The sequence below is a fragment of the Lissotriton vulgaris genome, chromosome 4_1, assembly GCF_964263255.1.
Source record: "Lissotriton vulgaris chromosome 4_1, aLisVul1.2, whole genome shotgun sequence".
NCBI lineage: Eukaryota > Metazoa > Chordata > Amphibia > Caudata > Salamandridae > Lissotriton > Lissotriton vulgaris.
Genome location: NC_141691.1, coordinates 562,558,849 through 562,573,400, shown reverse-complemented (window position 1 = coordinate 562,573,400; position 14,552 = coordinate 562,558,849). Strand labels below are relative to the sequence as shown.

Genomic DNA, 14,552 nt, shown 5'->3' with positions numbered 1-14,552 from the left:
AGCCTAGCGGGGCTGAAGGATAGAATAAGCAAGCGCAGATTCACATCACAAATGAACGCTTCAAGCGAATCACAGGCACAGCGTGATTCGGCTCCACCTGTCTCAAACTGCTTGCTGCTGCTCTAATGAAGGCTGCAGCCGGCTGTTCAAGTCATAACAGCTCCTACGCAGGGAGCTAAATTTAACAATTGCATTATGCGCTGAACATTACTCACTTCGGATTTTAAAAAATTTCAGCGCATCCTGGCACTCAGCTTTTTTAAACCCAAACGAAGATGATTTTTCCTCGTATAAGGAGGTATTGTATCATTTTCGACGCACAAAAGTACTGCCGGGCGGGTATTTTTGCTCTTCTTGAAGTGCGTCTCCCCGTTTCGCTCCACAGTTATGCAATGTTGCACAGGCGGGGTGGCGAGCTCTTCCGAGCCGCGTCGAGCGGGCACATTTCAGTACAATGAGGTATCGCCTAACGAGATGACACTGACACACCCAGTAATTGAAATCCTGGGTGGGGAGGGGTTTGCTGAGAGAAACAATACTATGACCGATCTATCCTGTGTAGCCGGCTCAGGTTCCTGAGAGGACAGGAGAGTCTCTTCCCTTGCTGAGCTTTCCACGACCACTGCACATTCCCCACACAGCTCTGCCAGGCATCAGATCAACAACCCTACGCCACACCTCCCCCCTCCCCACACACACACACTAGAATGTCTGCGTGTGGAGCCCACAAAGGAATATGTAGTGAGTGGCGTAGCAAATTTCCCATAAGCAATGAGGAAAATGGAACCCTTTCGGTCCACGCTTTGGGCGGTGAAGTGCAGCTATAGTGGGGTACAGTCTGACCCTAAGGCTCCGAGTTCGGGTGGCACTGAACCTGCTGCACTTCTGCTAGCTATTCCTCTGGTTAATATTTAGTGCAGCTATAGTGGGGTACAGTAGGGCCCTAAGTCTCTGGGTTCCGGTGCCACTGCACCTGCTGCACTACCCATAGCTATTGCTCTGGTTAATATTTTGTATCACCCCATGATTTTATTCACTTTGCTTGAAATGCATATATAAATATTACCTTTGCATTGCTATGTTATGAAAGTCTTGTATCACCATTTCCAATGTTAATGGTCTAGTCCCTTAACAATTACTCAATTGTTTAATTCATATTTAATAGTGGAACACATCGTAACTAGTCCGTGGTACACGGATGTGCCTGTGAGGGAGAAGAGAGAGAGGGACAGATTGCTGGTGGCGGGGAGGCGAACAAGCGGAAGTGGAAGGAATGTCAGACTGTCCAAGACTGAGGTAATGAGGGAAAGGTAAAATGTGAAATGCATGGAATAATAGAAATGTATTGCATTTATGTAATGACAACATCTGTTCTGTCAACCAGCATCAGGTAATTTCTCACCCGAGGAGTTCTGTCTATATTTTAAATTTGAAAGGGAAGCTTGATGTGAGGGAGCATTTCATGAGGCAGATCAAATGCAGTTCTTCTGCTATCTACAAAATATGACTGGTTCAATTTGTCAAAAAATGGCCATCTGCTGTGGAATACCAATTTCACACTGCATTCTGTCAGTGGTTGAGAGTGATCATTTTTTGGCACTGCTTCGTATGTTCATGCCCTTCGAACTCTGCTATGGGTGTAGGGAAACCATGAATGGAGTGGAATATGAGAAAATGTATTATGCTCGCTGAGATCAACCCAGAGTGGTCTGGCATTTATTTTCAACTAGGGAACCTTATTCTGAGATTTTAACTTTCAGGCACGATGTAGACTCTACCACCGAGCTAAAGGAGAACCATACGAAGTGTACTTATCCCTACGAGGGCTTGCACATTTTGTGGCGGTTGGCCACAACGCAAAACATTTCGTAGCTGGTCTTAATTGATTCTGAAGCTACTGGGCACATTGATGGTTCTTACACACTCATTGACTCACATCACACCATGTGTGAAGAAATAGCGGGTCTGTTGGTGATCAAATACCTCTGTCTTTGTGAGGTAACAAAAAACTTCTCAGAACCTAGTTTGTGGGGGGACCCTATGACCATGTTGTCTTCACTATGAACAAGCAGGCATTATTACCCCTTTCAAAGCAGTACATAATTTGTGAACCTGCACTTATACTGGACACCAACACAAATCCAGGTATGGTCAGACAATAATGTACGTTTGTTTCGACTAAATGTCCTTGCACATTGCACTTGTACCAGTTGTAAACTGATTGGAAGTAATATGGCGTACAACAGTCCACTATTACTAAGTATAAAGTGTGCAACCATATCTAAATAAAGCATAGTTTTAACACAAATGTGACTTCCTTATATTTGTCAGTGTGAATCAGCAATGAACAGTCAGCTCAAATGCTCCCTTGAACACCAGAATGTGCTTGACTGAGCAATAAGAACTGTAGGTGTAAATATCACAATAACACATCAGCACATTTTGTGTAAATCGTCCCAATGTGCACGTGCTTTCTTCAACTTTGCTATTTTTGCATTTAATTGCTTTCACCTACAATTTACCCTTCTGCCATCAAAGAGCACGTGTTCTGCAGTCACCACCCCTCTCCAGCAGGCTGAAAGTGAATGCACATTTCCGGGTAAATGAAAGTCTAAACCATGCATGTTAAGATGATAGATATAGTGTGTCCACCCATGGGGGTACGAATGGGATCATAAATTACTAGTAACCTTTTTTTAATTCAGATACCCCCAAGTAAAATTGTTTTAATGCTCGCTTCCTCGTCATTATGTGTCCTTTTTGTCGTAGGCAATAATGACCAGGCAAGTGATTCACAGACATTAACGCTTCCAGCAGGGGGCAGTCACCCGTTCTTAAACTCTTTGGCCATTGTCTTTGCTATTTCCCAATTACTAGTGTAATCCTGAAGGCGCTGTGAAAAATATTTGAGTATTAGCAAGAAGACTGGCCCTTAGCTCAGGAACCAGCACGTGTTTGCTATTTTCTGTTGAACTATCCAGTTATCTATTGATTTAAAGGCATTCATGACCTAATTCACGACTTGGTTACTGTAGGTTGAATATAAGCATTTGTGAAATCTGAATACTGAATATTTCTACTCCATTTATGTTTTATGAGTGATATGGTTTTGTAGGTATTGTTAAACCTTGTACCCTATTTATTTTGCTAATTTTATATTCCACTTAATGATAAAACAGGATTTATCCAACAAATATTGAAATTGATTTGCTGTCTTAAACTCACTCTCAGCTATGAATAGCTCTATTTTTGCCTGGCAGTTGTATGCCAGAATACCGATAACAAAATCATCTGACATAACTTTCATGACTGAACAAAATTTGCAAAAATCTTCCAACATTGGATGTAGATTTTCTGTTTCCATTAAGGCCACAATAATCTGGTACCATACCGAATTGGTTCCATTGCATTGTCCGCCATTTGCCTTTCAAACATTGATGCTGTTGTCTAATTTTAACAACACATGACAGTTTTGCATCCACTTAGTATTTCAAGTGTTCCATTTTCCACATGTCCCTGAATATATCAAGTATTTTTGCCTTTGCGAGAGAGTGTAAGTCCAGACCACTGTACTGTGGGATTGTGAGATTTAGGGGCTTTGGAGTCAGAGGTGGGTACACGTGCAGTGAGTAATTCACCACTAGGAATGGCATGCAATTAGTTCTACCCTAATATTTTGCGAGGACCAGTTGAGTTGTGTAATCCCCTAACCCCATTCTTAGTGAAATGTCTTGCATTGTCACCAGTTCCTTTCTGCTCTCGCTATAGAAGGGGTCTAAGTGAAGACTGATCTCATTTTCCATCCAATTATCCTTTATATTGGTAAGAATATCTCTGGGCCACATTTCCATTGATCCCCTTGCACATCTCACAGCAGGCTCTTACTGTTGTCTCACTCAAGACACATATTGAAATGGATACCTCTCCTCCTACCTTAAGCATGCTACCATTTCCCCACTGCTATTCCTAGCCATCCTATTTTAGTTGTTTTATATGGTAATTGTTTTCACTCAAAAATGCGGGATTCTGGCAAATTCTCTGAAAAATGCAATGAACCCAGTAAACGTGGTCTTTTTTTAACTTCACTTGTGTCTAGGGGAGGTCTCTCGCAGAGTTACAGAGCATTGCATGGTACATCTCATTTGGCTAATATTATAAATTTGCCATTTATTTATTCATTGCAAACAATCATTTTGACACATTATGCGAATCAAAAAATGACCTCATAAGCTGTCATTCGTCTTTATAGCCTACAGCCATTCACCACAATGTATATCATAGCATAAGAATGAAACAGCAAAGAGTGGGAGATTTAAATGGAGAAGTAAGATAGTGAGACAGTGAAAGACAGGAGAGAATTATGGAAAGAAATTAGAATGGCAGTGAAAGGATTTAATAAATGAGCTTGAAAGACAATAGTGCAAAAAAAATGGCAGAATGAAGACATGTGGAAGTGAGAAGAGAGTGTAATGAAAAATGCGACAAGGAAGTGGAGTAAGCAGCCCAAAGCGATAAAAAGCCAGTGGCTAGTCCTAATGTATAGATTGAGAAATGTTTGCTCTATCTACATCATTCCCTTTAATAAAAACTCGCTGAACAGTATAAAATCTCCTACGCATTAACAGCCTACGATTTGATATACGTGAAATTTTAATGAGAACAATTTGATTTTTATGTGTCCCAGTTTAATTGTACTCAATTTATAGACCCATGAAGGAAGAAAGGAAGAACTATTCTTGCTGGGATTCAAGCTCATGACCTCTCGATCAAAGATGTCAGCAGCCAGCTCTCCACCAGCCACTGTGCCCACTGAAAGCAGAGAAGGAATGTTTTCGCAAATGGAGTCCACAGATGAAAAGATACCTCAAGCCACCCACTCTTGACTTACTAGAAAAGATAATGTTTGAAACAATTCAGCAATTCAATTACTAATATGCCGAGTCATTTTCAAAGCAATTCCGCCGCCTCTCTAGCCTGCTATCTGCATTCCCCTGTGTTTTCCTTTGTTCCCCTTGTTCTATCTTTACTGCACCTATTATCTTTACCCTCACGAGCAACCATTTGCTTGTGGGTGACGTGTCACATTCCGATTTAAAACAATGTTAATCTTTTTGGCGTCTTGAGTGACAGATTCCTACACACTCCAACCACATTAAAGTTAGTCACGCATGCTTGTTCAAGGCTGGGCCTGCTTGGAGGGGTACACCAGAGCAGAGCCAATTGACAGGGTGTATTAAAAACTATCTTGTAAAGGAACGCGAGAGTCAGATGGGATATTGATCTAGTTAAGAACGAAAGGCCACATGCATCTCCTCCGAGTTTGTCAATAGTATGCGCAGATGCAATGTCAAGGGGACATATGAAGGGCGAGATCGAAGAGGGACAAATCTCCTAAGGGTCTCTCTATATAAAGATGGGGCGCTTGGAGTCTGCAGGTTATCACAAGGGCTTCGAAATTGTATCTGCATTTGGCATTTTTCAGTTTTTTTTTTCATCTATGGCTCTACTATAATAGTCATATTTGTAAAATATGCATTGGTGCAGCCAGTGAGCCCAAACATTATTTCGAAAGAGGGTCCACTTTATTTTCAGTGAATACCGAAATACTTTATGGTTGTTATAATTCCAAAGAATTATACTAGATGTCTTAATTCACGTTTAGAGACAGCAGCATTATCACTTCTATGCATTTTTTTTTAGAATAATGCTCATTTATGTGTGGGTAACTGCAAAATATACTATGTTGAGACGTTTATTTTGCACTTCTTGGTCTATTATTGAGGATACTGCTCAGCATACACCAGAACATGTGCATTACATTTTAGAACATATTACTTGACATTTTGTAAGCTAAAAGTAAAATATATATAATTAGACGTGCTAGACGGATTGTGGGTTTAGAGAACGCATCCAAGAAGAATAGAGTACACCTTCAAAATTGAGATCATCTGTCTCGCCTAAGCGGTACATATTGGACATGGGTCAATATCGTGAGATCAAGAGAATAAATAATTATGCCTAAAAGAATGGAAGTAATCCAAATCAAAACGGAAGAGTAGAAATGAAAAACGGATATAACCTTGCATATGGCAAAATCAAGAATAAAGGGAGGCCATAAAGAGAACAGAGAGATGGCAGCATTACACAAAATAAAGAAAGGACAGAAAGACGGATTTCTTTGAATTTAATTGATGACGAGTATTGGGGAAACTGAAATAAAAGAACAGAGCAGAGAGAAAGAGTACCGGAAATAATGTCTTAAAAAGAAGAAGCAAAATAAACCAAGAGAAATAGATTCATACATAACAGAGCGAGTGCATCCATTAAAAAAAAAAAAGTATCACAAAAAGTGCTTGTAAGGATTGGGTACGAATCATTACCCATTACTGTAGCAGGAATAAGTGAAAAGAGTGTTACAATTACAGAAACATAATATACTCACACATACAGGGATGTGCACGTCAACTGATGATATGGCTCTCAACACTGATTGTGGAATGTATATTATATACACATATGATGTTAGGACTTAAAAACCAAGACCTGAACCAGTTGTCAGACTGTTTTTGCACAGCCCTTCCCTAGAGGAGGAGATCTGTGTAAAAAAAACTGGAAGTCTTTAAAATCGCTCATTGGCCATATTAATTGGGTGTTCCTGGGAATATACTGGGGCAAATAAACTGTATCACTGTCTCAATTATTCAGTTATTCTATACAAGGGGGATAAGGATAATCTATTTTGGGCTCATTTGCTTACCCCCTAACAGAAGATAATTTGGTAAACACAGCTAGAGATTGAATTGTATAATCAAATCTATCCTAGAAAATATGCAGTTGCTAGGGAAAAGATGGACAAAGTGCTTGAGTTTTCAAAGATATGCTGATATACACAAAACATAATTGCTGCAGTCCATGGGTCTTAAGCTGTTTGTATTGAACAGTTCAATTAAGGATTTGGAGTCTGTGATCCCAAATTTGAGGTAGAGGTGGGTTTAAGAGACATATACACATAATCTTATCTTGAGTGAATAATTGACAAAAACAAAGAAGTCAAGAATTACAAATGGAGCTTAGAGGTATTTGCCATAAAACATTTCATTAAACAGATTCTAAGGTGAAGTTTGAGTTCACATTTGAGCAAGTAATTGAAGCAAGGGAAATATTGTCAACAATTGTAAAGTGGACTTTGGTATCTCAAAGTAGTATTTGGTAACAATTGTGTGAGCTGCTACATTTTAATGCATATTTTGCCAAATTTCTTAACCAAGCAGTACATTTTGAAGCATGTTTTGCCAAACATAATAGTCAAAAGCAGGGGAGATAGTAGACGTAGCTCCATTGTTGCAAATGTTTACCATTCCCATATCTATGTCAAGAGATATCTATGTGAATCACAGATTGTGCTCCACAGAACTAACAAAGTATTCACAGAAGCTAGTGGGCTATAGAGTCAGGTTGAACACGAGAGTCGGCTCTGCTAGTGTAAATAATAGGCATATGCTTCCTAAGCTAACATAATCATCAGATTTAGCTGGAAATCTACCACTTGTGCTCACACACTTCCATCAGCCTGCCAGGACCTCCTATAGACTGATGGCTATAGGGATCCTCCTCCCCCTGCTGGGTGTACACCTGTTACCTGAACACCCCTTGAAGCCCAAACTTGCCTTTCAGAAAAGTATCAATTTGCAGAAAGCGTTGGAGGACCTCCGAGAATAATGAAACCCTTGTGACACAGACATTGCTATGGGAATCAAGCAAGCAAGGGAAATGTACATATCACCACCACCAATGAAGCTTCCAATCTTGCATCCACCACCAAAAGCAGGCATTCTTGGTTAAATGACGGAAAATTGTTTCATAGATTTCTATCTTCCAAGCTTTGATTTTATAATGACAATTTCTGGGAAGAAATTAATTTTAAAGTAGATTGGCCAGGTAAGTTTGGTGAAAATTGGAAAGGATTTAGGCATTTTGACAAACGCCCTCTCCTAATTACTTTTTTGAGGGTGGATTTAGCAGCGAGTGGTGATTTTTTAAAGCACTATGAACAAGTAAGAATGGCCAAGTATGAATAATATTAAAGGATTTTAAGACAAATGGCAGGGGAATTGGTAAGTCTGCAACGGTTTTTGGGAAATGTTGATGTCAAACTGGGCCAGTAATAATAATACAAAATAAACATGGTTTTAACAGAATTGTACAGACGAGATCTCATAAGCCTTTTTGTGACAATTATTGTCAAATAGAATTTTGTTCAAAGACAGTTCTAAAGAGGGTCTAAGCCTGATGGTTAAATACATGTTTGTAACTGGGAAACAGTTGGTATATATTTCATTACCAGACCCAATACTATGTTACCAAAAGTACCTCTACCAGAGCACAGCACTGACAGCAATGCACAAATTTGACCAAATTCCACAATGCTCCAGTAGCGGACATTTTTAACAAGTTTTCAAGAGTTATACATGTGTATTCATATTTTCTGAATTTTCAAAAATAACATTATGCATAATTTTACAAATTGTTCAGTCTTCAGAGGGTTGCTGAAGAACACCTTTAGTCCAGTTTCCACAGTGCCACGTTAATGCACATTGATGCCCACATTTCACAGTGGTACAGTGTCACATTTTTACGAAGCTTCAAGGGGAGCATGTTCTCACTATCTACAATACAGTAGAGGCATGATGCACGTGCCTCCTTTGCATAGTGCGGTAATAAGGATGGTTTGCCACAAATCTACATGTATGCAGCAAGACACATACCTGCTGAACTTGCACAATGCTCTGTTGATGTACATGTATGCCTGATTTCAACTTTGATGTAGTTTGGAATGCATATGGTCGTTATACATAAGATGTTAGTAATGCACAGTCTGCCAGGTTTTGACAATGCGCTGTAATTATCATCCCTACAGTTTCCAACATACAGACTGACAAACTCTGTGACGTAGATACACACAGAGAGTAGCACAGACAAACAAGCAGATCTCTAGGCAGACAGGCACATTTGTGGACAGGGAAGGAGTGCTCAGGCAGGCCCAGAGGCCCCCTGTCAGAGGTTCACTCGCGACCCCTCATTCACATGGACCTGGCATACAACTATGCACACCTACACACACTATCCAGCGCACAGCGGCAGGTACAGCATTTTATTCCAACAAAGCAAAAGATTGAATAAACAAGGTGCACCATAATTGCCAAGGCCTCATCCCCACTAATCACTTCCCAAGTCTCCTATTTTATTTATTCGTGAAATGGTTTCTTGTGCCACTCAAATCTCTCCAAAATGACACTCACAGCTGAGGAGTCACTAGATGGTTGATAGGCTTTTCACAAACCACTCCAAATGTTGCTCTCTTGTCATATTTTTCCTGTGGGGATTCTTTCAATTTTTTCAAAAATATGCACCATCTTGATTTGCAATCATTGCTTGACGAATAAGTTGAAGATGGAGCCGTGTCTGCATTGAGAAAGCCTAAAGATGTGTGGTTTTTCAGTCATTTAATTGAATAGATAACAAACAACTGTGTGTGTCAGGAAGTGTAAGATTTTGTATCTGGAATTATACTTTAACAAGTTGGTAGTCTCATTAGAGTGTGCATCAGACAGAATTACCTTGGTGCCAGGCTTACCTCTTACTCTCCTCAAAAGGTATAGTAGGCTCTTGAAGGAAGGAATAGAAGCAAGCTTTTCAACTCGGGACAGATGATATTCATGTAATGAATGGGTCGGTAATAACAATACTCAGCTACGTTGCCAAACTTTGAATGGGGCAAAAGCATAATTCTCAGCATTGCTACAAAGACTTAAATCTGAGAGCATCAGAAATTCCCAGCGCCGATGTGATATTTTAATGAAACAGGGTGCTTGTTTCTCAGCTCGCTTTCCATTGCTGGATTGGGTAATAAACCACAATTCCAGAGGCCCACTAAAATGTTAATTGTACACTACTTGTCTTCTTAGCATGGATGTTGTACTTGAATTAGGAAAGCATGGGCATTCTCAGCGGTCTTCTAGGTGCATTTTATGGCAGACCCCGCACTTAAAAATGGACCTGGTAATCCTTTAAGGCGACAGCACCAGCAGCACGGGCCCTTCTCAAACCTCCTGCTGTACTTTAAATGTGACCGAACCGGGACTCTCTGCACGGCTGCTACTGAGCCTTTAAAGAGACAGCCCCAGAGCTGCGCGCCCTTATCAAATGTACCACGAGTCTGGACAGAAGCGCTAGGCTTCTACATCAGCAGCACCGTCGCCTCTCGGTAGGTCTGTTGTACTTTGAACAACAGAATTGTGATGTGTGTTGCAGTCTCAGTGAAGATATGTTGGTCGTTGCACATCAAAATCTAGCCTGCTTGCTCAGGTCTTGAACTGGCCCTTTAGATGCTCGGTCACCAGCCTTGCGGAGAAGTTCCGGTTCTGCATTACTACAAGTGTAGCAAGCGCTTGGAGCATGCGCGACGTGTACTGATGGGGAGCACACACGCAGGGCTGCCCTTTAGGATGGGCGAGCTGGGCCCAGGGCGTCAATTTTCAGAGGGGCGTATGGAGGTGTGTGCATTAAGGTTATGCCATTAGCAGTGCCCTTCTCCTCTTGCTCTAGTCTTGTCCCTGCCGGTTCATTTCTGTCAGATTTGCCAGTTTACATCGGTTTTAGCCCATCATAATCATAGGGCGGGCGATGTTTTTGACACCTTTAGCCCCTTTCCTTTCCCTGCCTTCACCAACTCACCCCTGATGGCACACATCAACAAAACCATCATCTGCGAGGCAGCTAAGGTATCGGTGACTTCAGTAAGCTGGGGGCGGTCAGAGGGTGTTTGAGGTCGGGGGCTAGCCCCTGCTTGTCCAGGTACTGACCAGTGAACACAAAAGCACCCCGAAGCTGCCTCGTTTGATTTACAACCATCAGCAAGGGCGACATATTTCTCGCCGCCCATGTCCAGGGCGTTATATTAGCATAGGCCGGCCCTGCACACCAGGCACCCAAGATGCACTTTTATCTCAAATAGAGAAGAACTAGAGCACAGACAAGAGTAGTCACAAACGGAGTAAACAGCAGCAGTGTTGCCTTCCCTCGAAAACAGCTCGGATATAAAAAGTACAGGCTTCAGATTCACACACTTAAAACCAACAGGTGCAAAAGAGCCAGAAACAAAGGAAGCATCACAGACAGTGGAACGATGATTTATGCGAGGTGTGATTTTTTTTAATTGTCATATCATGCATTTTTCCAGTGCAGTGGTCTTGTGCATGCAGTTCCACTTACTTAATTAAAATATAAGCCATAGGTAGCAGGAACAATATAATTAGAGGAGCTATTACACCCGACCCGAGGCTGGTCGAGCACTATGTGGCAGCAGCAAGAAATAATGCATACAGCCCAATGTGAAACGTGTTGGAGTGTGCCACAATTTGATATGCCCACGCTTCCTGTGTTCCCCTTTCTCTTATCATGTGCGCTTGCCTATTTATTCTGACTCTCTTATTCTTATCTTTGTTTACAAATCCACGGCTACAATTATCATTTAGAAAAAAAGCAGAACAATGCAATATTTGTATTGCCATGACTTAGGAATGTCATAATTTCTCTCCATGTGACGGGGGATGCCGAGCCAGTCAGTGGTGTAAAACAAAAGGGCTTTGCACTCTCCCGCCCCCTTAGAATCTGGCGAGGGGCACCGTGTCTTCCATATAACAGATATTCATAGGCTTTGGGCTGAATGGGCGCCCCTGAAAAGTTGGGCACCCTGGAGTTTGCCCGTCACCTAGGCACAGGGGCTGACGACGACCGCATTACTCCCCTTACCGTTAGTTCTAGACGTTAATTTCCAAAGGATCGGCGCATTCTGGGATTTGTAGTCCCATTGTGTAATATTTTGATACTTTAATAAAGAGATAATGCAACCCCAATCATCACTGAACACGCAAGTGTGAAAGCTTGCCGTACTCAACACTCGTTATCCCATTTATGACGGTATTATATGCTGGCACCTAATAAAGGGAAATTAACAATCTGCTTTTACTGGTTTTTGGATTGTATTTTGATATGTTTTTAAGTTATCGTTTGGTGAAGGTGCACAGCTTGTGGTTATAGCTAAACGGGCGGGCAGTCTCACTCAGGTGAACTGGTAGGTGTTTATGCCACACAAGCAGTATTGTAGGTGAAGGTTGTCGCGTTGCACAGGCACGCCGCAGAATCAGCAGCACCTCTTGGGATTCGCTTTAGTGTGTCGTTTCCCGGAGACTGTCACACGCTGATCAGCCAAATGAAGTAAATTGGATTTGGAGTTGTTTTGAATTTGATATGCTTCCACCGAAACTCCTCCCCTTGATGACCCACGCCTGGACGTGACTGATAATTGATTCCTCGGCTTTTAAATTGTCAATGAACTCACTACTCCAAATAATCACACGTTTTTTAAAATGTGCAATGGCCACCGCGAAGTGAAAGCCCCAGCTCTTTGAGGTTACCCAGGAGCAGCGATACCATATAGATAAAATGGACAATGTGAAGGGGTGGGGGGGGGGAGGGGACAGAAGAAATAGAGCCCGGCTGGCAGTGAAATCAATGAGGAAAATAGACTCTCTCTGGAAGCTGGGCTCAGCCTGCAGCGTCGGCAGTTCCTCGCCCTCCTCTGTGCCTTGGAGCCTTGCGACCGAGCAGCCCACACATGCCTCGGGCTAGCCATGTACACACAGACAAGCTCACCCCCACTCAGCGTCACTCCACAAACCTCTGTCACCGGAGCTGTCTCCCTCACTCCCCCAAGGTACACACAGCACCCTCTGAACTTACCAGCAGTGTGAGACTTCCCGCGACTCGGCTCTGCACAGCTCAGGTGATGCTCAGGGGGTGTCAGCAGGCCCAGGACAGTGGAGGCGCCGGGGCACCCTGTGCGCACAGTTCACGGTGCCGAGAAGGGCGTGCAGTGCAGCCCTTGGGATGCCTGCAGACAGACAGCTGATCCGTGCTCCGACAGATGCTGCCTTTCGTCAGATAGTTCTTCTCTCCTCCGTGCTCAAGCGTCTGCTCTTTCGCGCGCATGCGTACAGTGTAAGAAACGCACGCTTGCACAAAAGCTTTTACGAATGGCACGAAACAACGACCACCGTGGCAGCATGTCCCTATGTGGGCCACCGGGCTGGGCTGGCCGGAGCTGAGCTGTCGAGCTCGGTGGTGAAGAGAGAAAAGAGGGAAGAGGCAGGTCAGGGTGGTATTTATGCCGCTTCCTGCTGGGCGCTAAGTGCGTCTAAATGAAACGCGGGGTGGACAGCGGCAACTGTTCTTGCAGTGCGCTCTGCCGCCCTTGTAGACTAAGCGGAGGTGTCAGAGGTAAGGCGTGAGAGTGGGCGGGATGCAGGGTCTGCTGAGAGCACATTTAGTGCCCGTCTACAGCCCTGCCCGGGGCAGTAGACACTGGCTGCTTTTAGAGCTTTGTCAGAGTGAAAGGAGCACGGGGTAGGCAGGGCCGATTCCTGGAAATAAGAAGCAGTGGTAGGTGAGAGCAGAGAGGGCGCGCGTGCTGGAAGTGGAGGAGGCCGATTGGATTTCTGCGTCCCGCACTAAGACCTGGGGGAGGGTCCGTGCCTTGAGATGCCGGCTGCTGCCAGACTGAATCACTGCCAGGGGGTGCACGGTCCGCAACGCACTAGGAATAGGGTGACCAACTGGCATTGATGCAAATTCAGGACGGTGAGTGTAAAAATTCAGGACAAAGGGTAAAAATTCAGGACACAAATTCAGGACAGGAGGTCAAAATTCAGGACAAAACTTCAGGACAATAGGTACGTTTTACAGACACATCAGAGGTCGCGCAATAGTATATAAGTAAGGCCAGCCATTTCCAAACATATTCAACCATTTGCAAACCTATCCATCATGTATCCTTCCATCTATCATTTCACTCATCCATCCCTTCATCCATCCCCTCATCCATCCTTTCACTCATCTCCATTATCCATCCATCCATCCACCATTTCACCCTATCCATCTGTACACTTACTCATCCACTCTTTATCTCATCCATCCATTCACTCATCCATTCAGCCATTTACCCTTTCACCAATCCAGCCATCCTTTCACTTACTAATCCTTCCACCCATCCACTATTTTAGTCATCCATCCATCCTCCCTTTCTCTCTCCATCGACCCTTTCACTTAGCCATCCTTCCTTCCATCCATCCATCCATCCACCCACCCATCCATCTACTCATCCACTCATGAATCCATCCATTGATCCTATCACTCATCCATCTATCATTTCACTCCTTCACACATCTATTCATCCTTTTGTCCATCTACCCTCCCATTCACTCACTCATCCATCCTTACATCCACCCTTTCACTCATACGTCCATTCATTCACCCTTGCACTTATCAATCCATCCATCATTTCACTCATCCACCTACCCACCCATCATCCACCCAACCATCCACCCACCCACCATCCACCCACCCACTCATCCATCCTTTCACCCACCCACCATCCAATCCACTGATCCATCCTTTCACCCACCCACTATCCACCCACCCACTGATCCATCCTT

General features: G+C 43.1%; 1 protein-coding gene across 6 annotated transcripts in view; it reads right to left on the bottom strand.

Annotated features, from left to right (window-relative positions):
• Window positions 1–13,423, bottom strand: part of ARPP21 (cAMP regulated phosphoprotein 21) — a 325,940-nt gene extending 312,517 nt beyond the window's left edge. For 4 of the 6 annotated variants that reach the window (XM_086964746.1, XM_086964751.1, XM_086964752.1 and 1 more), the window contains exon 1: window positions 12,802–13,423. The gene's annotated coding sequence lies outside the window, so the exon portion shown is untranslated. Of the gene's footprint in view, window positions 1–215; window positions 609–12,801 lie in introns of those variants that run through there. The other 2 variants (XM_086964748.1, XM_086964750.1) reach the window with 1 other exon arrangement.
• Window positions 13,424–14,552: the final 1,129 nt, after the last annotated feature.